The sequence below is a fragment of the Corvus hawaiiensis genome, chromosome 3, assembly GCF_020740725.1.
Source record: "Corvus hawaiiensis isolate bCorHaw1 chromosome 3, bCorHaw1.pri.cur, whole genome shotgun sequence".
Taxonomy (NCBI): domain Eukaryota; kingdom Metazoa; phylum Chordata; class Aves; order Passeriformes; family Corvidae; genus Corvus; species Corvus hawaiiensis.
In genome coordinates, this window is record NC_063215.1 from 14,305,276 (window position 1) to 14,332,322 (window position 27,047).

Here is a 27,047-nt window from a genome sequence, read left to right on the forward strand (position 1 = left end):
TTGTGTGATAGCACAACTGGTGACAACTTTAAACTGACTGAGGGCAGGTTTAGATCAGATATGAGGAAGAAATTCTTTAGTGGAAGGGTGGTGAGTCACTGGAATGAGTTGCACAGAGAAGTAGTCGATGGCCCATCCCTGGAGGTGTTCAAGGCCACGTTGGATGGGGCCCTGAACAATCTGGTCTAGTGGAAGGTGTCCCTGCCCATGGCAGGGTAGTTGATCTTTAAGGTCCCTTCCAACCCAAACCATTCTATGATTTACAAGCAGGAAAAAACAGAAGAGAGTGACACCTCTCTCACATCTATTTTGATCCCACAAACAGTTTACTATGGAAGAATATTTACATCATTTAGGTCTAGTTCATCACACAAAGGGTGTGATATGAACACACTGTGTGATATGAACACACTGGCACAGAGTTTATTGAAGGATTGAGCTCTGAAGTGTACGTGGCTACTATCTTATACACTATACAATATTTATTTTATACTATATGTACTATACAATAGAGTATTACACTACTGTTTTGATTCTTTGACTGATATGAAAAATCTAAACCTGTTATTTTGTGAATGGAACCTTGTATTGTTTATCCTCAGGCATGTATTTATATATAGATGATAATACTTAGGCCTCCTCATAGATGCCAATACCTTGTTATTCTGCAAAAAATTCTCTGTGACCCTTCCAGAGCCTCTTTTAGTGAAGTGTTGACCATTGAGACCCCCCCAAAAAGCTGTGTAAATTTTCTCTGCTAAAAGGAAAGGTTATTTGGAGTAGGTAAACTTACCAGAAAAAATAGTTTGATTTTGGTGAAAGGTATTGTCCATATTGTCACAAACCTACACAGAACCAACACAAATATCTAAAGGGTCAGAAAATTCATTACAATATTCTTGAAAGGACTTTTTTTTTTCCATCCAGACTGCCCAAAAGGGACTTAAAGCTAAGAAAAATAAGTTGAGGCAGTTACAATTCTGCTAATAACTTGTTCCATTGGCTCTTTTTTAGCACAAGTGGCCCTTTCTCATCTGATGTTAGCCACCTGAAACATAGGCATCCAGCCTGAATTTTAGTCAATGAAGAGGAACATCTCCATTGTGAGATTCACCCTGATCAATCCTGTTCCCTGATACTACTACATTCATTCTTCCCATTGGCCAACTCACCCCCTGGAAGAGTTGCCTATCACTGCAGATGACATAAGATTTTATTACTTCTGAATATTACTCTTTTTTAAAAGTTTACCAGACAGGAAATTTCCAAGAATAGTCTGTACCAGTAAAAATTATGCTAAAGTGTTATTGAAAAGCAGCATAAACTAAAGACAGCACAATACAATATTTTTTGTTGAGATGAAAATTATTGCTGTTAAACAATTTTCAGGGATTATTGAGAGGGTATAAAATAGTTATGCCAGTGTCCTGGTGTATTTAGAGATGTTTTTAGAGAATTTACATTAAAGCATTATCAAGAATCTGTGTTCCCTGATTTTTTCTCCTTGACATGTAGATTGCAACTTTATCATTTCATTGACTGTAACATACCCACACTGACTATATTTACCTGTAAAACATACCTCATCACCAGGGCCATTATTGATCAAAAAGGTAATTCCAATGAAAAGAGTCAGCAAAAACAACAGAAAATCTAAGATGTGATCATGTTGCTGCTGTACACTCCTTGTGTGCAGCATTGTTCCATCTTCATTTTGATCCCTGTGTCCCCTTTTCACCTCCTCCTTGCAGAACACCTTTTAAGACATTTAGCGTAAAACTCATCTCACCATGTTTTTGAAAAGTGATAATGCTCTGTGAGACACCTGGTGTCAGATGAAGGCTTCCCAGGCCCCTGGGTGATAACATCACATTCATCACAGAGGAAAAAACAGGAGAACATAGCCAGATGTTTTCCAGAGGCAAAAGAAAAACATCTGTGTCTAATAAAGACAATTACATTGCATCCCATGCCTCTCTCTAGTCTTCTAGAACAGGTAATAACTTTTAGAGATAGTAGGTGCCACTTCCAGACTTTTTACATTTTTTGTATTTTTATTGCTACTTTGGTCTTTACCATTTTGTGTAACCATAAAGAGGTTCTATGTAGAATCTCTGAAATATAAAATCAAATGTCTCATGCTCTACTATCAGCAGACCGGTCTTTGTACTTTAACTGTTTATATTATGAACACCAGTTTTACTGTTTAGCAATTTGGAGATAATCTAGCCTTCTCCTACTTATGCAGCAACCCCATGTTGAAATCATATGCAGCAAAACTATTTTTAGGTAATATCATCTTAGTCCAGCAAAACAAAAGTTCTCATGTCCTGGTCCTTGCCTGTTCTCCAGGCATGAGCTCGGGTAATCCTGTTAAAAAGTATTGTCTTCTGGTTTATATGGTAGTATGGATGTCAACATAGTAAACCTACAAATGTCTATTGGGTGATTGCACTGAACAGTAGCCTTTCACTAAAAAGGACTCCTAAGCATGGTGTAGGGAGTGGTTTACATGTTTTAATATTTTATGTGATAGTCTAGCAGTTTTATCTTATTGTCAGTTTCTTCTAATGTACAAATTTAGTTTCCTAGCTACCCCATCTCTCTCATCATTTACACAAGTAGCTTTTGTTACGCAAACATGACAAGATGTTCAGAATTGTCCCTTCCAGTCACAAAAATCTGTGAAAGACCATCTTGCATCTGCTCAAGGATACCTTGTCTTCCCTCCACCACTCCCAAATTTATGTTCCATGAGATCTCATGCAGGCTACAAAGCCCAGATGTTTCTTATGCCATCTGTGGGAAACAGACATTTGCATTATTTGAGTTCCCCAGTGCCTCACCTGCAGTGTGGCCTGTGGAGCAGCTACGAACCTGCTCAGAGCTACCAAACCAACAAGGAAATATGACACCCTTACTACCTATCTAATTTTCAGCATATTCTCACTTTTAAAATTTTGCTTTCCGTTACATTTTAAATTAAAAAACAGTAGCAAAATGTTACCCCTTAGTATGTATGTATGTACAGATCACAGAAATCAGTTTGCCCTTCTGTGCTGCACAGCATAAGGGGAACTTTTGAATTTGAAAATTCAAATTCATCTCTCAGCAGATGAGACTGATTTACCCTTCTGTGGATGCAAAGGAGCTAATACAAGAATGGAAAGTACAGTTTGTAGCAATCCAAATAGCTTGACCAAGATTTAGTTCCCATTGTCAAGCACCTGGTGCTGTTTAAGTATAACCCAACACCAAACCTAAATGAGAAAAAACAAGGCCAGAAAAGAGTCTCTTCATGCAATTCTCCTGGGTTTTTTAGTATTCACTATATGCATAAATCTCACCAATATGTATCAGCCAAGCAAAAATCTAGGATCTCATTTTCTATTTTCTGATGCAAATCTTGTGTCTTTTAATATAAGTAGATGCTATTAGTTCATTTCCTTTGTATCAGGTTTGCCTAGATTTTGCTATATTTAGCAGTCCAAAGTGAAGTGAATGATTACTTGCAAATAATATTGTATCATTGGTAATACAGATTAATAGTACTGGAAACAGCTTTCTGAAAAAGCGAATGGATATTAGCTGTAGATGACACTGGCCAGATTGTTTGCTGTGACCTACTGATTTTGGTGTAAATCACTAAATATTCAGGCACTAATATCCAAGCTGATGGAAGGCTTTAAAAAAACTAAAGCAAAGCTTTAATGGAAATTTGGGGATATAAGTCTCCATATATGGCTCTTATAACACACATCTGTCCAGTTAGTCATGTGAAAAACAGTTAGTGCTCACTTCTTACCAGATAGATTTCTTGGGTCTGGTTCTTTACAGAATGGTTACTATCTCAGGAAAGGTGGCCATGCCTGTTTCAGTTTCATATGTAAGTCCAATGATGCTTTAAGTGCACCACAAAACCCCTTGGGAATGAAGACTACGACTCAAAAATATGGCCAGTATTTTTCCTATGTATTAAAAGGAAGAAAAAACAGAAATGCATCATGAGGACCAGAATCCACCACAGTTCACTGTACCATGAAGTAGATAACTCTTGGGTATCAGCAGTAGATAACTCTTGTACATAAAACCTGCAGAAAAAAATTTAATTGTTGTCATTTTTATGACTTGTAATATAATTTCTATGCATAGCAGTTGGAGGATCAGGATTTCAGATAAATGTTGTGAAAGACCTGATTTTATTTCTTGTTAGGTTCATTGTGCTTTATTTGTTTTTATACTTAGAATAGAATAAAATATAAATTTCAGCCTTGTTTCAGACATATGCTGAAGATCAAAACCATTGGTGTCAGTTGTAAAAATCACTCAGTGAAGACATATTCAAATGGGGTGAAAGCAACACAATTCTTTTGTGCAGTGCTGGCTGTTGGCCCTGATAAGCGCTGGGGTCCAGGCAGGATGATCCTATCTATCACAGAGGTAACTGAGAGCCTCACAAGTAAATAAACTAACACTAATGACTCAATGGAGCCTCTGAGTCTCCTAGTTCTAAGAGTGGTAGGTTGTACTGTTAGCTGTTTTCTAATTATGGGAGATGTCTGGATGATTAAGAGCAGTTGAGGAAAAGTATCATTTATTCTGTGTTAAGTACTTAGAGAATTCAGTCTAGATTCAATGCAAGGATAGCAGCATCCGCCATGCTGACAGCCCCCAGCATGATGTAGGTTAATTCCATCTGCTTTTTATGATTTCCCTAAGTGCATGGTCAATTTAAATTACAATTTTCAGCAGAAGAAGCGTGACTTGATATTTATCTATAAATATTGCAGATGTCATACAAGAGATAAAGTGGCATTGATGAGGATGACAATGGCAGACTATGCTTTGGGACAGTCATGTAAAACACCTGTCCCACTGGCAGAATGATACTCAAAATTTTCACAAGTTCATTAAATTGTTTCAGGCAATCTCCACAGGGCACACTGTATTGTTACTTAGCTAATGCTATTTCTTTTATTTCTGCAGTAATTGCAATAAATATATTCTTATTGCTTTACACTACTGATCAAGCATTGCTTGAGAGAAACCTGGCAATTCATGTTAATTTATTGTGGTTTTTTCACAACATGAAGAAAGTTCTGTTCCATTGAGCACTGCAAAGGAAAACAAGCAATCCTTGTCCTCAGTGACCCTAAAATACAGGTGAGATTTTTGGATCAATTTAATGAGATATCTAAAATTAATAAAGAAAAGCAATTGTGACATGTAGTAGTATGACTTTTTAAAATAAAACCAAATAAATTCATTGTGCCAGGAGTTAAACAAGTACATTTTTCAAAGCAGTAGAATGCAACCTGTTTGGTCTTCAGAAAGTGGCAAAAGTGCCTTTTGTTGGGCTTATCTGCCAAAGTGTCATGATTAAACCCCATCTGAAAGCAGCCACTCACTCACTCTCCCCCACTGGGATGGGGGAGAGAATCAGAAGGGTAAAAGAGAGGAAACTCCTGGGTTGATGGGATGGGGGAGAGAATCAGAAGGGTAAAAGAGAGGAAACTCCTGGGTTGAGATGCAGACAGTTTCATAGGGAAAGCAAAAGCTGTGTACACAAGCAGAGCAAACCAAGGAATTAACTCACCACTTCCCATGGGCAGGCAGAAGTTCAGCCATCCCCAGGAGAGCAGGACTCCATCATGTGTAATGGTGACTTGGAATGACAAACATCTTCACTCCAAATGTCCCCCTGCCCTTCCTCCTTCTGCCCCCAGTTCTATATGCTGAGCATGGCGCCACATGGTCTGGGTTATTCCTGGGGTCCATTTGGGCCAGCTGTCCCAGTTGTGTCCCCTCCCAAATCTTTGTGCACTCCCAGCCTTCTCACTGGCAGAGAAAACCTTGGTGCTGTGTGAGCACTTCTCAGCAGCAGTAACAAGAACATCTCTATATTATCAACACTCTTTTCAGCACAGATCCAAAACACAGCTTCATACCAACTGCTGTGAAGAAAATTAACTCTACCCCAGCCATAACTATCACACACAGAACCTTATTCTTAGATGTATCATACAAAATATCAATCACTAATACAGTAAAAACAACATATGAAAGAAAAAGAAGCATTATTGCTAATATTGTTTGCTAAGGTAAAACACCTTTATGGTTTTGTGTGTTCAACAATATAGTACCACTTAATGGTATCAATATCAACCACAATATCAATTGACTTGTGGTTAGTTTAGAACAAATAGTTCTTTGCATTCTATTTGTATGAAGTTAATCCCTCAAAGAGACTTTTTAAACTACTTTTTAAACTAGTAATTAATTCTTTTTAAATACCATTTTGAGTTCAAGGGGCTTTACTCAACTTTCTTCTCAATTTCTACATCAAAGTAGCAGAAGGAGGAACATGTATTCTACTTTCATAAAAATTGGGAGAAGAGGCCTTCATATCTACTAATATAGGGAAAATTTAGTAGACCTTAGAGGAAATCAATCAGAACAATTATTTTTTTATCTAAATGGAATAAACTTATCCTATCTGGAATGCCATTTTTCTGTCGTGGCAAAAGTTCTTCCTGCTTGAATTGAGATATTCAATCAATGTGACTAAGGTGGAAGCAAGCTGACCCAAACTTCAGGGACGATGACCAATGGAAACAGGCATCTACCTGTGTCTTGGGTGTATAATCTTCTGTATTGCTGTCAAAGGGAAACAAGAATGACTGAATGACACCTGAAAAATTATGAGTATTGAATCAAATTTTAAAATTAACTTCATGGCCAAATACATATATATATAAAAAGAGGTGGAAACTATTCTACGGCTCAGTGAGAACATCATGTATTTTAGCCCAATCACCTTTCACCTCTGCTGTGGTTTAAGCCCAGATGGAAATTGGGCACCATGCAACCACTCATTCAACTCCCACTCTCTCCCCTCACCCCAGTGGAATGGGGAGGAGGATTGAAGTAACCGAATAGAAAAAATACTTTCTAGAGCAAAGGGATACTTGGATTAGATTATTTTGTATTTCAAGGTAGACTAAGGAGCAGAGGATGTAGAATTTGAAGAACATCCTTTGTTTATGGCAGGAGACAGTGATTCAAGCATGCATGTGAAAGAGGGTACCATGGGAAGGATTCACTCTTCTAAATTTGTTTTGTCTTTTGTATCCAAGAAAAAGACCCTTTCCAATCTATCAGAGATTAATTAGTCCAATCACTCTTCTTTCTTTAACTGAAGGTAATGCATTCTTTTCTTAAAATAAATTTCAACTCTAGTAAGGAATTTTTTATTGGAAAGTATGAACAGAAAATTACAGATAAAGATTAAGAAAGGCAGCAGCAGTTGCGTGAGTCCTGAAATCAAGCCTGAATGAGTTGGTAAGTTCAAGCTCCTTCACAGATCATTGAGTCTGATGACAAAATCTCTGTATAAAGCTTTATGACCTGCAAAAAAAGTAGTCCAGACACTGCAGAAGCTGTCCTGTGTGTCAAGGATAGGAGATGTGCAGAATGGAGTTTAAAGAGCAAGAGCTTTGTGTTGTACCCAGTCATAGTGCCTGGTGTGACTCAAGTCATACTGACAATGTTGTGCAGAGGTAATGATTTCTTTAGGATTCCCCCTCCCTACCTCCAGCTAAGCAGGATAGTACCACAGAGAAAGGAACTATTCTTTGTATTTTTATTCCCATCTTTATCTGCCCAATTAGTTTGAAAATTAGAATTAATAATCATGTGTCTATATAAGACAAAAAGCAACGGAGTTGCTGCAAGATATTTACAATAGAAACTTTTTCCCAGTGAAATGGGAATAGATTCTTCTATTTCAGAAAGCAACTATGTGCGTTAAACAAAACATTTCAACTACTCAAGCTCAGACAATAACTTCTGCAGTGACCTCAATGGAAGCATTCCTGCCTAATTACTGGAAAAAGTGTTCTAATCCTTTCTGTATCTTTCAGTAGCACCCAGTGCATTCTGGACTCCCACTGGAGTCTCTCAAATGACAGCACACAGAGGATGCAGCAAGAAATATGCAAAATGTGGAACATAGCCAAACAAAGCTCAGTAGCTTCCCTCAAAAGGAGTAAGAATTTCTTGAGATTTACCCTTCCCTTACTAAAAAATTCCACCACATTACTGACTTTTGTGACAGTGCTGCATAGGTATTAAGCGACTGAGAAATATGTACTTCTACAAAAAACAAAGATAGATGAAGATTCTGTGTTTTCCTAACACTTGTTTTTAAATATCATCTGAACTAGCTGATACCTTGAAACAGTATTTTGTGTATAAATCTGATCCTTTCTAGAAGAATAAAAAGGAGATCTTATACCTGGGATGATTATTATTTTGGAATTTCAGAATATTTTTCTCATAGAGGTTAGCCATGGAAAAAAATCCTAACAGAAATGTTCCTTGTCCAGCTTAGGCAGTTATAAATATGACCCACAGTATGTTGCTACAGATGTAAAAGCTATCAAATGACCTGGGAAAGTTTTTCTTTAAATGTGGCTTTGCAGATGTTGAATCACTTGGCATTTACAAGTAGAATAAATATGGTGCCTATAGTATGTATTCCCATTGGCCTTCTGTGACCCAGGTTAGCTTTTCCCTTAAAACATAAAGTATTGATGCACTATTGCTTTCCTTTCCTATGAAATTTAATAAAAATAATGATAAAACCATTTGTTACTGTATAAAAATGGTTACATTTTAGGTCTCAGCAGTGTAAGGTCACAGCCAAAAAATAGTTATGAACAGTTTCCCTATTTTCTTTCTCTTACAACCTACAATTTGTAAAGCCTTTTAGAAGGCATAGCTTCATGTTGAAAGAAAAATATGAAACAAAAGGGTTTTTATATAATTAACACTTAGAAATATCTTTAAATGTATGCAAACTTGATTTGTTATCTATTGTACATTCCAGGAAAGGTCAATTTTATTTTATGATAATTACTAGACTAGGAGAAAAATCCAAGGTCAATACCAGCATGATTCAAGGATGATTCCTGAGTGTCATCTTCAAATAGCATCTCTGTCAAATATTCATTCAGTGGTGTCTGAGATACAACTGCAGGTCTGTGTGTTCATATTTGCAGCATGAAAGAAGCATGATTCTTGTAAAGGTTTTCAGTGGTAGCTGGCAGTAAAGGACAAGAACTTATCTATGCTGTCATGCACGGTTAGTTATTCTGTAACAGCTGTTCTTTAATATCTCTACAACTTTTCACACAGATCAAGGACCTCTTACTCTCTTTAGCTTCATTCACTGCGAGATGAAAAGAGAGCAGTGATAATTTTAAGATCACAACATTGTACCTTCAAATGAATTAACTCTGTAGATGAATACTATCACTGCAAGACAATTTATACAAGAGCCTAGTTTAGAAGCTCAGCTGTTGATTTTGGATAAAATTGCTTACCATCCTGTCAGAATCCAAGGGAACCTGTAAGAATTCTATTTTTTAGAAAGATAAATGTATTTAATTTTTTTTTTTTTTTTCTGCAAAGTAGACATGACTGTGTTTAAAGATCGGAAGCACATCAAACTGAGTAACAGAGTAACCTAAAAACCCAGGAGAAGAGGGAAATGGTGCTGTGTGGATGAAATAAATCCCGTCCCTTCCTTTGGAAATATAGATGATAAGTTGTGATAATTCTATCCCAGCTTTCCTCCACATACACTTCTGCTGTTATTATAGAATTGGATCAGTGGTAGGTAGTCCATATGTTGGTACATTGTAGCAAATAGGTTTTATGACATGAAGGGATAATAGGTGTTTAGTTTTATTAAAAAAAAAAAAAGAAAAAGGAAAGCAAAGTGGACACCAGCGACAAATGGGGTTCATGGGGTATGGTATTGGGACCAGCACTATTTGACATCTTTCTAGGTGACATAGACAAGAAATACAGACAGTGGGATTGAGGGCACCCTCAGGAAGTTCACTGATAACAACAAGCTGTGAGGTGCAGTCAGCATGCTGAAGGGAAGGGATGCCCTCCACAGGGACCTGGAGAGGCCTCAGAGTTGCTTCCGTGCAAACCTCATGAAGTTCAACAAGGCCAGGTGCAAGATCCTGCACCTGCTTCGGAGCAATCCCAAGCACAAATACAGGCTGGGAAAAGAAAGACTGAGGGCAGCCCTGAGCAGAGGGACATGGTGGCAACATGAGCCTGCAATGTGCACTTGCAGCCCAGAAAGCCAACCCTGTCTTGGGCTGTATCCAAAGCACCGTGGGCAGCAGGATGAGGGAGGATTCTGCCCTTCTGTTCTGCTCTGATGAGACCCCACCTGCAGTGCTGCATCAGCTCTGGGGGTCCCAGCACAAGAAATCTGTGAACTTGTTGGAGTGAGTCCAGAAACAGGCCATGATTATGATCAGAGGGCTGGAGCACCTCTCCTATGAAGAAACTCTGAGAGAGGTGGGGTTGTTCTGCCTGGAGAAGTGAAGTCTCCAGGGAGACCTTCCAGTACCTAAAGGGGCCACAAGAGAACCTAAGAGGGACTTTTTACAAGGGCATGTAGTGACAGGACAAGAAATAATGATAGGACTATAAGAGAGTAAATTTAGATATTAGGGAGAAATTATTTGCTGTGAGGACGATGAGACACTGGCACAGGCCACCCCGAGAATCTGTGGCACCCCATCCTTGCAAGTGTTCAAGGCCAGGTTGGGTGGGGCTCTGAGCAACCTGGTCTAGAGGCAGGTGTCCCTGCCCATGGCAGGGGTGTTGAAACAAGACGATCTCTAAGTTCCCCTCCAACCCAAACAAGTCTGTGATTCTGTTATTGTAAGAAAAACAAACAAAAAAGTCCCACAAATTCTTCTTTTGGCAGTGAAGCTCCAAGAATCCTGAATCTAAATCAGCTGAAGATGAATTTGACCCACATAGAAACGTAAGATTAATAAACAAGTCTCTTAGGTCTTGTAAATCTGCATCATTTTGATGAGAGTGATCTTTCTTAACAATAGCTAGAGGTCTAGTTCATAATTGAAAATCAATAAAATGTCACCAAAAAAATCTGCAACACTATTTACTTTAAATAAACAGAATAAAACAGCATACCTCACTTGATGCTTTGGTTTTGATTTTTTGGGGGTTTTTCCTTTAAGGAATACACTATTTTCTATCAGTCTTACTGCTCCTTTCTCCCTATATTTTCTATTTCATAGGAAAAATTACAGATCATTTTTTATCAAAGTCTGTGCTTCATAAGTGCTACATATATTTTCCAGTTAAAATCAATATCTCAAAATCAAGAAAAAGAATCAGGCATTTTCTTATTTTGCAGAGTAAATATAACTATGCATTAATATACCTATTATTAAAAGCAGATGGAAATAAGTATGTGAGAAAATTCACCTGTTCTTTATATTGAATCTATTTGGGATTTCCATAGCAAGTTCTGTAAGGCCTAAGCATCAAAGTCCAGTAAAAGAAATTTTTGTCATTTATTTGTTTTAAGGCCACTAAATGAGCTGATTACTCACCTATACAACCATACTTTCTTCCCCTTGTGACATGGCAGCTCTTTCTACAACTCTTTTCTCCCTTGTTCACAACCTCTGTTTAATTTTGTCTTGTCTGAAGACAAGAAAACACTTTCTTTAGGTCATTGTTTATACCATTAGTGCACAATGAGACTTATGTGCAGTTATAAAAAAATACCAAAAAGTAATAATTAGGAGTGTGTTAAGGTTAATATGAGAAACAACTTTCCTTAAAATTCTGTCCTGCATTGATTTCTGAAAAGTGGTAAAAGAATCATATTTTTGTCACATTTTTCAAATTCCATCACCCTCCAAAGTATACAAAAGGTGACTTACACTCTCTGCTTCCCACCACTGTCATATCTAGCAGCTTTCCAAAGCATAACTCAGCAAGAGTTTCTCAGTGTTATGGCTTTTTTGTGTTCAGTGACATTGAAACACATCCACAGAAGCATATCAGTTTGAATGAAACTTGTACTGGTCAAAGTTACTGAAGAATTTTATTTGTAATGCTGAAGTCCAGGCAACAGTGTGAAAGACAAAGGTTCAAGTCATCTTCATCTTGGTTTAAAGAAGAAATTTGAAATATGATGTCTCTGGGCAATTGCCCCAAATGATAGTCTCTGGCTATTCCAAGGTGAAGTTCAGGCTGAGTGGAGGTGATGAGAAAGGAGGGAATTATTTTCTTTTTCCACAGCATTGAAAGGTCTTGGATATTGCAATGTCGTAAGAAAAAATCATCATCACTTCTCTGAATCTTAACAGTATCAGTGGTAATTATCTAGGAAGCTATGTGAATTCAGTCATGAAGACGAAAAATAATTTGCAGGAGGTATCTGGTCAGTGCCTTAATTTGACCAATGGGTTGAATAGACCAGAAGCCTTGTAGGGGAGAATGTCACATATGAGGATCAGACATCTGTTCTTTGTAGTGCCCCAGTTTCCACAGGGTAAATAACTCTCCATTTCCTGTATGTATTACAGGCACTTGCTAGACAATAAAAGAATGTGAAGTACCATCCTGGGCTATGGAACACATTTATTCCAGTTGTGATAGGCTTGTTAGCTCTGCTTTCCTCTGCTTTCCTCTGCTTTCCCTCCATTCCCTTGACAATATCCCTTCCCCCATATCTGTCACTCTTTTAACACTCATCTCTGTCTTCCCTAATCTCTCTTCTTAGTCCTTATTGTGACCACCTTTGTTGGCAATGATACCCTCAAGGAAATAATCTAGCTAGTTTTAGACTTTTGCTCTGAAAGTATGTGAGCTGAAATTTTTAAAAGCCTGACTGTTTGGTCATATTCAAGCAATTTTCAAAACACAATAGAAAGCAAATTTCTGAAATTAGGTTGGTCATGTCCTTCCTCCCTCCCAGATAGATCCCAGGTACCTATCCAATCACTCGTTAAGGTGGTAGAGCTTCACAAATAAGCAGCTGTAAGGTTATCTTTAGATGGGCAGGACTAGGTATTTTCAGAAAGAGAAGAGCTGATTTAGATCAGAATGATAAAAACATTTAATCTGAATACAAGGTTTCTACAACATAATGAGTATTTTTCAGAGTTTAAGAATCATAAAACCAGTTTTCATACTGAAAAGTTTTGTATAATATTAACTACTAATACAGTTAATAGGTACTGATAAATCTTCAAAGCCATATGTGAACACAGTGCATTCTCTTAAGTGACATAAGTTCAGCTTGCACAATTTAGCAGAACCATTCACATATGTAAGATTAAATCAAGACATGAGCAGCATCTCCACAAAAATAATCGCAGCAAAGCAGTCTAAGAACAGTGTGACTGATCTGACTGTGCCATTAGATGTGGGAGAATACCTACAGAAACATGGCTCAAAGAGGGTAAATTCAAAAGAAGGCAGAACACCACATCACAATAATGAACACTGTGCATGACAGTGTTCAGACACAGGTGATCTGTACTATTAATCTTGTGAAGAAAATAATGCAGGATAAAGGAGGATGGTATAAAATTGTTTGTAGCCACTAGAAATTAGTATGAAACTTTTCTTTGTGAAAATCTCCATTATAATGTGACTGCAAGCTGGGAAATCACTTTTGCTGAATAATTCATTTTGATTAAAGAATTTTAGCTATCTGCACAGTGCACCCGTTACTCATCAGACCAGGGGTTATTATGTACAGAGTGGGGAATGAGAGGCTGGAGAGCAGTGCTGGGGAAAGGGACCTGGGGATCCTGGTTGATGGCAAGTTGAACATCGGTCAGCAGTGCCCTGGCAGCCAGGAGGGCCAACCCTGCCCTGGGGTGCATCAGGCACAGCATCGCCAGCCGGACAAGGGAGGGGATTGTCCCAGTCTGCTCTGCCCTGGGGTGGCCTCACCTCGAGTGCTGGGGGCAGTTTTGGGGTGTCACAATATAAGAAAGATATTAAACTGTTAGAGAGCATCCAAAAGAGGGAACAAGGATGGTGAAGGACCTTGAGGGGAAGCCATGTGAGGAGCTGCTGAGGTCACTTGGTCTGTTCAGCCTGGAGAAGACTGAGGGGAGGCCTCACTGCAGTTACAACTACTTTGTGAGGGGAAGAAGAGGAGACACTGATCTCTTCTCTGTGGTGACCAGTGGCAGGACCTGAGGGAATGGCCTGAAGCTGAGTCAAGGGAAGTTTGGATTAGATATCAGAAAAAGGTTCTGAAGGGTGGTTGGACACTGGAGCAGTTCCCCAGGGAAGAGGTCACAGCACAAAGCCTGACAGTTCAAGAAGCTTTTGAATAATACTCTTGGGCATGTGGTGTAATTCCTGTGGGTGGTCCTGTACAGGGCCAAGGATAGAACTAAACGATCCTTGTGGGTCTCTTCCAACTCAGTGGAATCTGTGATTCTGTGATTGCTGTAAGGTTGCTCTTTACCCACTCAGATGTGCAACACTAGATTAAAATAATAAGTATATAACCATATGATTCATCTTGTCCTAGTATAAAGCAAAGGCATATATTCTTCTTCACAGCAGAAACTTATATAGTAGTGAAGTTGTCAGAATCACACTAGAGAAAAATATATGATTAAACAGTATTATATTTTAGCCTTGGGACCGTACCCTCAGACACTATAAATTAACATCTTTTATTCAGCTAAACAGGCTTGTACTCATTTTCACCTCATGAAGGTTTCACAGGTGACATATATTAATACTGGAGATAAAAGTAGAAAATTAAAATCAAATTTCACAAAAAACCAGAAAAAATATTTTTCTAAAGTGTCCTTTTATTTACATTCTCTGAACCACCTGAAGAAAAATGAAAGCTAGGATCTGAACAGACTGATACACAATATCTTGACATAAGGAGAACGAATGTTAAATTGACAGGCAGGTTAATAGTGAAGGCAAAAGTTTATGGAAAATGAATACTTTCCCAGCAGTTCAGGAGTCATAAGGCAGTCATAACCACAGGTGACATGAATGAGAATGGTGTCTATTTATGTCTAATCTGCAATGCCTGGGGAGAAGGAGGGAGAAGGAGCTGGAATTTTAAGAAGTACCAGTAAAAATCAAGGCTCAAAAACTATACTGAGCCCACACTGAACCTATTTGTCAATTTGAAAAACTCCATGAGGCAGAAATGTTAGATAGGAAGTTAGTGACCCTATTTACTTTTAACAGCATTGGGTATGAAATAGCTGAATCTTGTAACCATGCAAGAAGTGTATTATGAGACTGAAATGTACAGCTGTGTTTAGCATTCTTGTAAAAATAGCTGGACAATATCACACATGCCAAACAAAATTATTATTCTTCATCTCATACGTGAATTCCAGCTGAAATGAGATAGCAGGGTTGGATTGCACATAAAAATGAAAGAGACCACAGCCTAGTATTTTGTTTCCAAATTCATCCTACAGGTAATAACACTGGAGAGGAGAAAAAAAGAACAAGTCTTACCTTAATGTTACTAAAAAATATGTGCCTTTTGCAGTGCCTCTCATCTGAAGATCTCAAAGGTTTTTATTAACACTAAGCCTGACTCCTCTTTTTTTTTTTTTATGGTAATTGATATTAGTATTGAAATGTATAAAGCATGCTACTATGATTCTTTGGACAAGAGTTTATATTGATTTTGTGTAGCTGTTGATAACTTCATAACTCCCAAAGAAGTCAGTGGAAACCAATACTCTGCTCTTTGAATACCATCACCACCTCTCCCACTCCTGAGTGAGAAAGGTCCTAATTGTGACCTTTCAGTACCTGTAGGTGACCTACAAGATGGAGAGAGACTCCACAAGGGCAGGGGGACAAGGGACAATGGCTTCAAAGTGGAAGAGAGTAGGTTTAGACTAGATATTAGAAAAAAATTCTTCACTGTGAGGGGGGTGAGGCACTGGAACAGGTTGCCCAGAGAAATTGTGGCTGCCCCATCCCTGGAAGTGCTGCCAAGGCCAGGTTGGATGGGGCTCTAGTGGAAGGTTTCCCTGCCCATGGCAGAGGGATGGGAACTAGATGATCTTTAAGGTCCCTTCCAAGCAAAACCATACTATGATTCTATGATTCTATTCAGCATGTGCAGGTCTCCTAAGCACATTAACTTTTACAGTGTGCAGTCACTGCTCCACCAACAGCATCAATTTCCTTGGATCTAGAAGCCTTTTCCCTTACACACACAATATCTTCATAATGCTTTTCCACCAAACTATTAACATTACTGCTTCTCCTGCACTTTCCCTAGATTATCCCAAGATTATCTTAAGATTCAAACATGGACACTGTCATTTTTTCTTTACAAGTTACCTCTTGACATCTGAGTAGCCCCTTCAGGACTTCTACATTTTCCCAGCAAATGGGGGTATAGCATAGCATTCCCATTTTGCCCATGGTTGGGTTGAACGAATCCATATTTGATGAGCACATATGAACAGATACTGTGGTTCAGGTGATCTGAAACTTCCCAACGTGGTAATTTTGCTCAGAGGGGCAAATGGGCCCTTGGCGCATTCAAGAGGTAAATGTTATTTCAAATAAAGTTTCCTTTGCTGCTCTTATAAAGTAAGGAAAGCCATGTCCAGAGGAGGATCAGGCTCTCCTTAATAACATGTGCAAAGGCATCTTGCAGCAGTTAACATTTGCTAACCATGTGACCTTGAAAGAGGGATTGTTATCCTTTCTTCTCTCACTGTGTTTGACATATCTTGTTTCCTTTTGCTTGGTGCCTGCAATTAGTCTTTAAGCTCTTTACACCAAGGAGTCTCTTATGCAGTTTTATTTGCTCTTTAATACCAATTAAGATGGATTTGCTCTTCCTTTGCCAAAGTTATCCAAGTCACTCTATAAATATTTGAAAATAAACATGCCATTCTCTGGGCTTCATTGTTTGTTCAGGACTGTTGTAACTGTTATTCAAGATGCTGTCTAAACTAAGGTTGAAAAAAAATTTTTAAAAGCTTGTAGGCTTTGTGGAATACTTACATGATGCCTAAATCATCTTTCCACTTAATCTACTCTGGATGAGGGGAGGTTTTTTGATTGACTATTCTCAGCTGATTGACTTTCTCTCAGTTTGTTGGGGTTTTTTTTCCAAAGCTTTCCTACACTAGCAGTAAGCCTCTGATAGCTAAACCACAGAGGAGATATTTTATTTATGCATATTCATAGGTGATTAAAGGAAATTGCACTTGTTTATTTTGCCCATCTGAATTGTAATATTATCCATGTTGATTCCTGCCTTAGAAAAAGCTGCTTAAAACTCATGTGATACAAGGGCAGGAATTCCCTGTAGGTCTGTTCACAGTTAATTCTCTTTTGAAATAACTCTTATGCACAAGAGGCCAGATTTATTTGATGCCATAAGAATAAAGATTCCTACTTGTTATTATTTTACTGAAATGATTTTGTAATGCAAATTAAGCAGCTTTAGTATTCAATTACTTTTGTGCTAATATAAATTGTAAGATTAACATAAACATACTATAGCTTCAGCAATTGGTATCATAAAAATCCAGCCAATTTCAACAGCTGCAGTTAAATGGTATCCTGTGGTCCAAATACTGAAATCGAGGTAGTGGTAATAGAAATGCTTGTTTTGGACACAATGGTGATAAATAGAATACATCACAATGTCTGAGTCACTGTCATGAATAAACAATTTTAAAAAATAGAATAAACATACAGCAGATAGCCTTTGTAGTGCTGTGTTCTCACAAGTAAGAGACCACAGGCAAAGGGACTCCCCTGCATCACCATCGTGCCCACAGAGCTGTGGGTGCTTGAGCTATTCTGGCATCACCTTGCGATGAGGAAATGGATGGTGGAATAGAAATCAGCAAGAGCTTAATCCCTTATGGAAGAGGTCCCTTGGGTGCTGTCCTTACATATTGTCTAAGCACAAAATAGATAACATGGATCATCCAGGTTATCTATCCATAGGCTGTATGATTTAGTTTTATTTTACTTTGGTTTTTTTTATTTATGTTATTTTTAACATCAGGGAGGACAAAAAAAGAGAGAAAGAGACATGGTTTTGTATTTGACCACAGTATTTCTAAATAAACATACACTGCAGAGCATCTCAGCTGGAAAGGTCAAGAAGCATTCAGAATTAATGTGGCAGCTACTGAGACTGCTCCTTATCTCTTTCTGAAGCTGTCTGGGGAAAGTCTCTGGTTGAAAAAAATGGGCCTCATTCTCCTATTTGCAAGAACTAGTAGGGGAGAGAAGGAGTTAATTAAAAAGATGCAAAAAGGTATAGTATAAAAATATACACAGTGTAGTTTTTAGCTAGCCAAGGTAACCACTGTGAGGGGCTGGATTACAATCCTTTTCCCATTACTGATGTAGCTGGATGCTCTTTAAGGAAATAGCAGACCATCAAACCCTATTTTATGGACATGTGTTGAAGCTGAGAGGAAAGAAGTAACTGCCCTTATAGCCCTGACAGTCCTACAGCATTTGGATTTAGCTATTAGCTCCTCTGTTTACCTGAGATAATGCCTCAATTAAAAGAGCTAGCAGAGCCAGGTCAGAATGACAGTGGCCAAAGATCACATTAGGACTCCTCAAGCCACCACCCCAGCATGTGGCACTTGGAGTGTCTCATTCTTGGATCTGCTCCAAAGATCCTCACTCCACATAATAAAATGCAGAATTGAATTTTTCTCTATGTTTTTACCTCGTGCTTTAAACCTGTCTCCTCACTCACAAATAAACATGCACACGACTCAAATGAGGTTTCTGTAGTTCAAAGCAAGAAAAAACTCCATCATGTAATTTGAGCATTACCTGTACAGTACATGAAATTTATATTGATTTTCAAAATTTGTGCATAATTAGTTGCATATCATTGTTTTTAGCTGTGTTGTTGTTCTTGCTGTTTCAGTAAGTTACTGAACACAGTGCAATCAAATTTCACAAAGAATAAATTTCTTTTGTTTTAATTTTATACAGAACTTTGAGTTAAAGTACAAAGGATAATATGATCTTTTCTATGATATCTTCTACGTGATTTCTGTAGAAATGGAAACTGTGGAAAGTTGGAAGATGGAAACTATTAAGAGCCTGAAAATTCATTCAAAATTAATTTGATTCCATATTATTACATTTAAATGATCTTTCAGCATAAACTAACCATTTCAGTATCCTTCTGTTTTTCTTCATTTGCTATGTAAAATCCTTGATAAAACAGTCCCTACACATGTCACTTTCTGTGATACTGTCCCTTCTCCATTTGTCTGTGAAGACTGGGAAGTTTTGTATAGACATGATATATGCTGCCAAGTCATGTAAATGCAATCAGAGTTCTGGTGAGGTTACTGCAATGACATAAGTAACTGAGGCAGTGATGGATGAGGGAATAACAGTAACAGAAACAGGAAAAAGGGGTTATCTCAGCATCATTGGCATAAAAAATGGAAAGTATGGACCAGATTTTACATATGCACCATCCTGGACTACCTCCATTTCTCTAGAGAAGCCAGTGAGCTGAGGTTTGGGCTGCCTTGCATTATTGGAAAGAATTTGGTGTGTCATCTTATTTTGCTGCAAAGTTAAAAAGAATTTTCATGGAACATAAAATTTAATCCTTGTTGATGATAAAAGCATAGTACAATTTTCTACTTTCTAGAGTGGTCATCAACTTCTACCTATCTTCAGAGAGGGGCAGGTAAACAGGGTGAGGCAGCTGTCAGTCCCACTGTAGAGTTCAGTATCACTTTGCTTTCATACTTTGAATACACAACAGAATTGCCTCATTAGCTCAATTTAATGGACTGCTTGAGCTGGTGGCTCTTGTCATTACATGGCAGAGGGCTTACCCCTGTCAAATTCTTAGTCTGGATCAAGTCAGGGTCTTCCTCACAACTATTCAACAGCCTCCAAATCTAAATTACAACAGCCATCCCAGATTTTACTTTCATGGAAGAAAAATGCACAGTATAGGTATAGTCAGTGCAAGATGCTCAGGAGATGTGATTCTTTGTATAGCAGCTTTTGCCATCATGCTTCATGTCCTTTAATCTGTCAATATTATGGCAGGAAACTTTGAACGTAGTCAGGTTGTCAGGTCACTGCAACACTTTTACTGTGTAGCCATGAAACATTGAACACCAGAGAAGCATCAGATTTGAAGATTTCACATTTTTCTCATTATCCTCAATACAGTCCAATCTTAAGAACAAAAATAAAGTCAGTGAACAAGACACTGGTACTTGCAAATACCCACTACTGCAATTTGATTTGACAGCCCTTCTGGTAGAAGCAGATTACAGGGATGGTAATAACAGAATTATAAACCATGTTTACCAAGAAAACCGCTGTGTCATGAATGTTTGAGTGCTTCTAAACCTTAGGTGGCATGGAAATACTACAGTGACAGCTTTTGCCTTACAACCCGAGAGCTCATTTTAATAATTCATTTAAAATCTGGTCTGGCTGATATCCAATCTTCACAGAGGCTCCCTCACTTTGGGGTCTGTGTCCTTAATAGAAGGCAATTGGATCAAACCACAGACTCTGCTCCACTGTGTCATTCTTTGCTTGTGAGTTTATCACCAGCTATGATCTGCTGTGAGGTTTATGCGTTGACCATGACAAAAGGGCTATAACCAATTAAACTATCTGCTGACACTTCCTCTTAATAATTTCCCAACTGGCAGTGCTTCCAGTCCTCTTATTTATTGCCCACATTCCTGAGACAGCCACAACCTACTACTTTTAGTAAACCCCCCTCTCAGAAAAGAGGAATGCTTAGTTCAGGATAGGGCCCTGATTCACAAAGGTGAGAGGAAAAGTCCCTTTCACTGCATCATGCCAAAGTAGGAAAACTTGGTGAAGGAGCCTTCACCTGCCAACAGAGAAGAAAAATCTGTTGCAACCCTGCTATGAAGACACATCTTCATCCTGTGTTGACATTGCTTTTGGAAATAGGAACACTGAACTAAGGTCCGCTGCCTTTCAAAGGACCCCATTTGACCTTCTATATGTCATTGCCTGACACATTGCATTTTGCTGGAAGATTCACTATAATTCATATAATTTAGAAGTATAAAAAATTCTATTGAAGAAGCAAGCACACTCTGAGGTGAGTCGCTGTCTGGACTGCAGATCACCTTAGTGTACACGACACAGCTCAGAAATTACCACTGAGCCAAGGATGTTCCCTCTGGCACTGCCCTCACAAGTGTATAGACTGTATTTTTATCTCAAGCAGTAAATCTGGGCTTCTTCCATTATGTGCAAAACAACACAATTATCCTAGATTCTAATGACTAAATTACAAGTCCTGTTCAAGCTACAAATTAAATTGCAAACAGAGATTGCAGGTTGTACACATGCATTTGACCTTGGTTTACTTTACAATAAGGTATAGAAGTCTTGGATTTTGATCAAATGTATCATATAGCATTTGGATTTTGCGCTGGTACACAATAGCACCTAACTATGTCCTATTTTTGAATTATCCATTTAGCAAAAGGGGATTAACAAGGGAACTAAATATAAAGATGCCAAACCATTGAAAGAGTTGGTTTATATGCAAAATGTTAGTTTATAATGTGGTGAAACAATTTAGTCTGAATTTCTTGGGATTAATTTCTCATGCAGGGAAGCTGCAAGCATTTAGACAGTAAAATTCCTATAGAGAGATTTTAAATCTCAGTCTAGCTCTGAATTTTGTACAAGTGGGCTGTCCTGTGGGAGTGTTTTGGCAGCTGTTTTAATCTGGTTTCATTGTCAGGAGTGCACACAGTTGCTTAGATAGGAGCCATACCGACCTCACTGGGGTCAGCCCAGAGATGAATATAATCCGGCTCCATCTTGTGCTTCACAGTGAATGAAGACCTTAGCACCAGCCAGCAGCATTGGATGGAGGCCACTTAACAGCTCTCACAGCCAAGCACAAGGCTCTCAAAATCTGGTCCATTGCATATGCATCTGCCTTTTGTATTCACAATTACATCATACACACCCAGATTTCATAGATTTCTAGCACAAATGTGTAAACAGAAAAAAATGGGGGAATTATCATTCAAATAAATGATTCTTGGAGGGAAAAGTCTTATGAATGCTGCTCAGTATATTGCACCTGCAAGCAAAGAGCATTCTACCTGCTGTCCAGTGCCAATAGTAATTCCAGGTTTAGTAAGAGACTGGGGAATTCAATGGACGGCATTCATGTGACTGAATAAAATTTTGAGTACATGAAGCTATAGAACTATGTGTGTTTATACTCTAGTCTTGGAGTCTGTGTTATCCATTTGCTCATTTCAAGGCAAAATAGGAAAAATAATTATCCTTTCAGCAGAAAAATACTAGAGCTGTAAAAATTTCCATTGATAAATCCAGAAATTACCCAAGAACTTGAAGCATTTGCTCACCATAACCTGTAATTTTGCTGATGGGCTGCAGCGATTCTCTAGGAGCCAAAAAGGTTCAGCTGAGGTGACACAGTAAGTGCAGAAACATGCTGCTCTAAAGCTGCATAGAATTTCAACTCACATCGTTAGCTTCAAGGATAATAACTGTGAACTCCAGGGCAAACTTTCCTTATAGAGAACTAATGAGTTTTTGCAATACCTCAGAACATCCTGTACCTGCTGTTGAGCTTGGAGTTAAACAAGCAGGAAGGAAAGTAAGTGTCATCTCTCCTACCTTCTTCTAGCCCTGTGCTTATATACTACTATATGATAAGTCTTTTCACCTCCAGATAACACTTTACAGTTCTGAGTCAAATTGTTCCTCTCCACAAATCTAAAAAAGAACAATTGAATTGAGGCATTGTGGAGATTTGGATGTTTTCTACACCTTATATTCCTACCAGTTCATTTCAAATGTATTATGTTTGTAGTAAGAATGGGGAAGAATATTCAAGAGATGGATTTTCTATCAAACTACAGTTTTATCAGAACCAGAAAAATAAATAACAAATGCAGCTCTCTGTAAATTTGATTGAACCCTTTTTATATTTCATTTCAATTTATTATTTGTTTCTTTTTCATTGTGAATTGCATATCATAGGTAATTTTCAAAGTCAGCTGCCTTATAATTAAAGTAATGCTTAGTGTATCCTACTCAACATGCCAAAATGAGATTAATAAAAATTACAAAACACAGCATTTTGACATAATGAGAGAAAACTATAGCAGTGGTTTAACAAAAATGCATTCCTATTCTGTGGGAAACATCAAAATTTTGTCATTTTCTGAAAAGGAAATCTGATGCCTAAACTCTGTAATTATGTACCCCAGGGGCTGTTGGGGGACATCGGATGCATGTGACATCAGGCTTCTGATAATCACCCCAAAACCTATGCAACCTGATCTGTAGTTTTCCAACTCTTCTTGAGTGAAAATGCACACATGAATTGCTGTTGTCACAGCTTGGAGTTGATTCTTTTAAACAGAAATAAAATGCATTGATCAAGGCTCCTCATGACTGCAATCCCCATGCAAGCAAGGTCTTGCTTGTGTCAGGTGTGTTTAGTGAGGCTTTTACCTTCACAGGATGCTAACCCATGACATTTAGTCTGGGGATAAAGAGATATTAGCATTTTCCAGGGGGTCTGGAGAGGGTCTGTTACTCCAGACTCACAACCATGTGATACCTCCATGAATCCCACAGTTGTAGCTTTTGCTGTGCACCTCACGGCTGCAGCAGGTCTCACCACGGCTTTCCTTTCTGTCAGCCTGCACACCTCACCTTCCCCTTCTGCAGGCAACATCAACAACTCCTGCTGGAACCTGCCAGAGCCTTGCAAAGTGCAGGCAGGGTAAACACAGGCTGCTCAAACTGCCAAGCCAGACTTCAGAGAAAGCATGTGAAGCACCTAATTCACAATAATGCATAGGAGAGATCCAAGATTTCTCTTTGAAAATCACATCCAGACAGTTATTATACTAAGCACCCCAGAAAGCTTAGGTTACAGCACGTTGGTAAAGCCTTGTGGTCCACACCATGGTGTCTGGCACCAAAGCCTGGTGGCTGAGGATGGCTTGTATCCACATGGCCTCTCTGGATTAGACTGGATATTTGACCAGGGTCTTCCACGCATCTCACATCATACCTCTAGACACAAGTGTATATCTAGCAACCTACACCATCACAAAGCTCTTTCCCTGGCCCTGAGAACTGGCTACATTCTTAATTTTCTAACCTTTTTGTAGGGTGTCATAGCACTCAGACTAGTGGGAACAGAGCCTGTATGTGTTTCTGAACTTTGCTTAATAGTAAGTTCTGTTAACATTAGATGGTCTAAACAAAAATTGCACAGGTGACTCTCCAACTGCTTTAACACTCAACATGATCAGTGTGCAAAATCTGGTCTCATCTCTTCACTTTTTTGCACCTTCACAGGCGCAATACCTGAACTCCTCCCTGTGTTATTTAGTTTAAGAGAAGCTCTGAGACAAAATTACCGATTTGGTTTTTTACATTTAATTTCAAAATGTCTGCAGTAATGCAAGTGCTCTATCATTATTAACTGGAGTGTTTTCTATATACTCTGATAACTTCTCATACACCTTTGGATGGGGCTAGAGAACTTAAGGGGGTGGCCACAGGTATATTGTTGTCCTGCAGAAATACTGGTGTGCTGGAGGAGAGGTGACAATGTATGAACAGGCAAGCCTTAGGTGGCATAACCTACCCAACAGAAACAACCTCTGGACCAAACCATTCCTGAATCCATGTGCCATTTTCATCACAGAATAAATAGTTTTTTCACCTCCCAAAGAGAACTGAAGTGCACTAACATTCAGTGAGGAGGCCATCAGAGCCCTGACCTCCTCCCAGGAGAAAATAGGAGAGGCCATTTGTTTGCCAATACACCTCAGGAAAATTCCAGGCTAAATTTAAAAAGCAAGTTTGGAAGAATTTGGAATTTGGAAGAATTTCCACAGCAGAATACAGAGATTTCTGTTTCCCCTCAGAGCATTAGAATGGCAATAGTGATATTAAAATGGTGCATTCATCCACAGTGTTTTGGTGTGACCCTGTATGTACAATTTTGCCAGGCTTCATAAAACCATTCCTAGATTACACAAGTCTAGAGAAATGCTGATTAAGCTGTACAGTAAATCTGAGCCTGAAATATGAATAATTAAACACTGCAGAGGCTGCCAATAACTGCGGGGCAAGAGCTTCTTTTAATTTTCCTTCAAAAGCTAAAGGAAGCAATATTTGATTGTGAGACTTCAGCCAGCTACAAGAGAAAACAGAGTATAGTATTTCTTTGCTTTTGAAATAACATGATGTAAATTACCAGTGTCTGCTTTGTGAGACAGAGAATTCTAAATCAGGATTCAAAAGATAAAGAACAAATAAGCGTGTTATATGTCTTAGAATAAGAAACAATAGTTTGAAGACAGGAAGCTGGGAGTCAAGAGAAGACAGAACTGCAGGACAACAGGGGGAATTCCAGCTTTGGTTTAGACAAAGGACCTCTGTGGGATCTTGGAAAAGCCACATCCCAGAGAAGTGCCTCAGTTCCTCATTATATTTTAAAAGCTAATGGCAATACATTTATATAAAGAATTATATAATGTGCAAATATACATTATTCTCTAAGTGCATCGACTATTAAATATGGAAACAATGAGAGTCAGCAATATTTCTTCAGGACATGCTGTATTTGAGCCTGTAAGACTCATACACTCAATGGATAAGCATTCTCTCCTCTGGTTCCATCCTCACTGTGAGACCAAATCAAGAGGTAATTAAAAATGTCAGTGGTCTGCACCTTAGCGATATCTTTCAATCAGTGGACATGATGAGGTAGCAAAGGGGGACAGATTTTCAAAGGCAAATATAGACACTAGCCTGGCTAGATTTTCCATAGATAGATGTGATTTTGTTTACCTTCTGGAGTTCATAAAATGGCAATAGGTACTTTTTGCAATTTTTGCAACACAGTCTCCAGATTTCTGCAAAGCTTCCATGTTTATCCTAGCACTATCATGCAGAAAATATACAGGTAGAGACTGGAAGTGCTGAGACTATATTATCCTTCCTGTGGTGAATGGATTTATATGATAAATTCCTATATTGAGTAGCATATAAATTAGGATTTGATCTGGTATCTGTTCTCATACTAAACAGTACTTTTTAGTAGCCTTTTCAATTTATTGCCTTAAAATCCCTGCCATAATGCTTCCTAATACTACATATATATTGAGAGAAAGACTCAGCTCACTCAGCATCAGGTTCACAGCTGAGGCATGCCGTAGAACACTAAATTGTTTCTTCTCATGCAAAATCTTCTGTTATAATTACATTAAATTGTGTTAAAACTACATCTACAGGAAAGCTGAGGATATCATGACTTGCTTATGGTGAGACTAAGTTGTTACTTCCTATTTTGTCCAGATGGTTAAGTGACTGAAAAATGTTAATTGTTCAATATCCCACATGAAATGAGATGTGTGGTCTCAGACCACTAGAGAAGTGTTTCACATTACAAGAACACCAACTCACTTGGCACTTTCTGGAAACTTTATTGTCAGCCTCAGCTTATATGCAAATGCAGGGATGCAGAAACTGACGAAGCAGCTATTAGGATGATGATGGCATGTACACAAAGAGGTCCTGAAAAAGCAATAAGCAGATGGAAATTAAATTGCTACTGTTTATTTTATATCTGGTTCATGAATTAATAAAAGGCTTTATAGGGCTGGAAATCCACTATCTTTGACTAAAGGATAATTTGCTTCAGAAAGGAAATCACATTTAGGAGAAAACAAAAGGAGACATCAAAGCATTTAGGGAGATTCAGCTCTGAGATATGTCACAGAACTGAGTGAGAAAAATTTGGGAAATTGGACATTATGGGTCACATTTACCCTTTAGCTATATAAAAAGTTGATAATTAGTTGTGAACAAATTATTTGTGAACTCTTTATAATCAATGGAGGAAGAAAGAGAAATGAACCAGTCTTTCTATCCTTAACACTTTTATGTCATTATTAACTACAGAAGAAACCTAAATGGTGATTCACTGTAGGTAGTCTGAGGGTTTGATTAGTCACATTTCCATGGCTAATGTTAGGAGAAATTGCTATAAATCCTTCTTTTCATGAAACAGCTTTTTTTATCAAATGGCCTTTACTCTCATTTCTCTTCACAGAATACTGGAATTG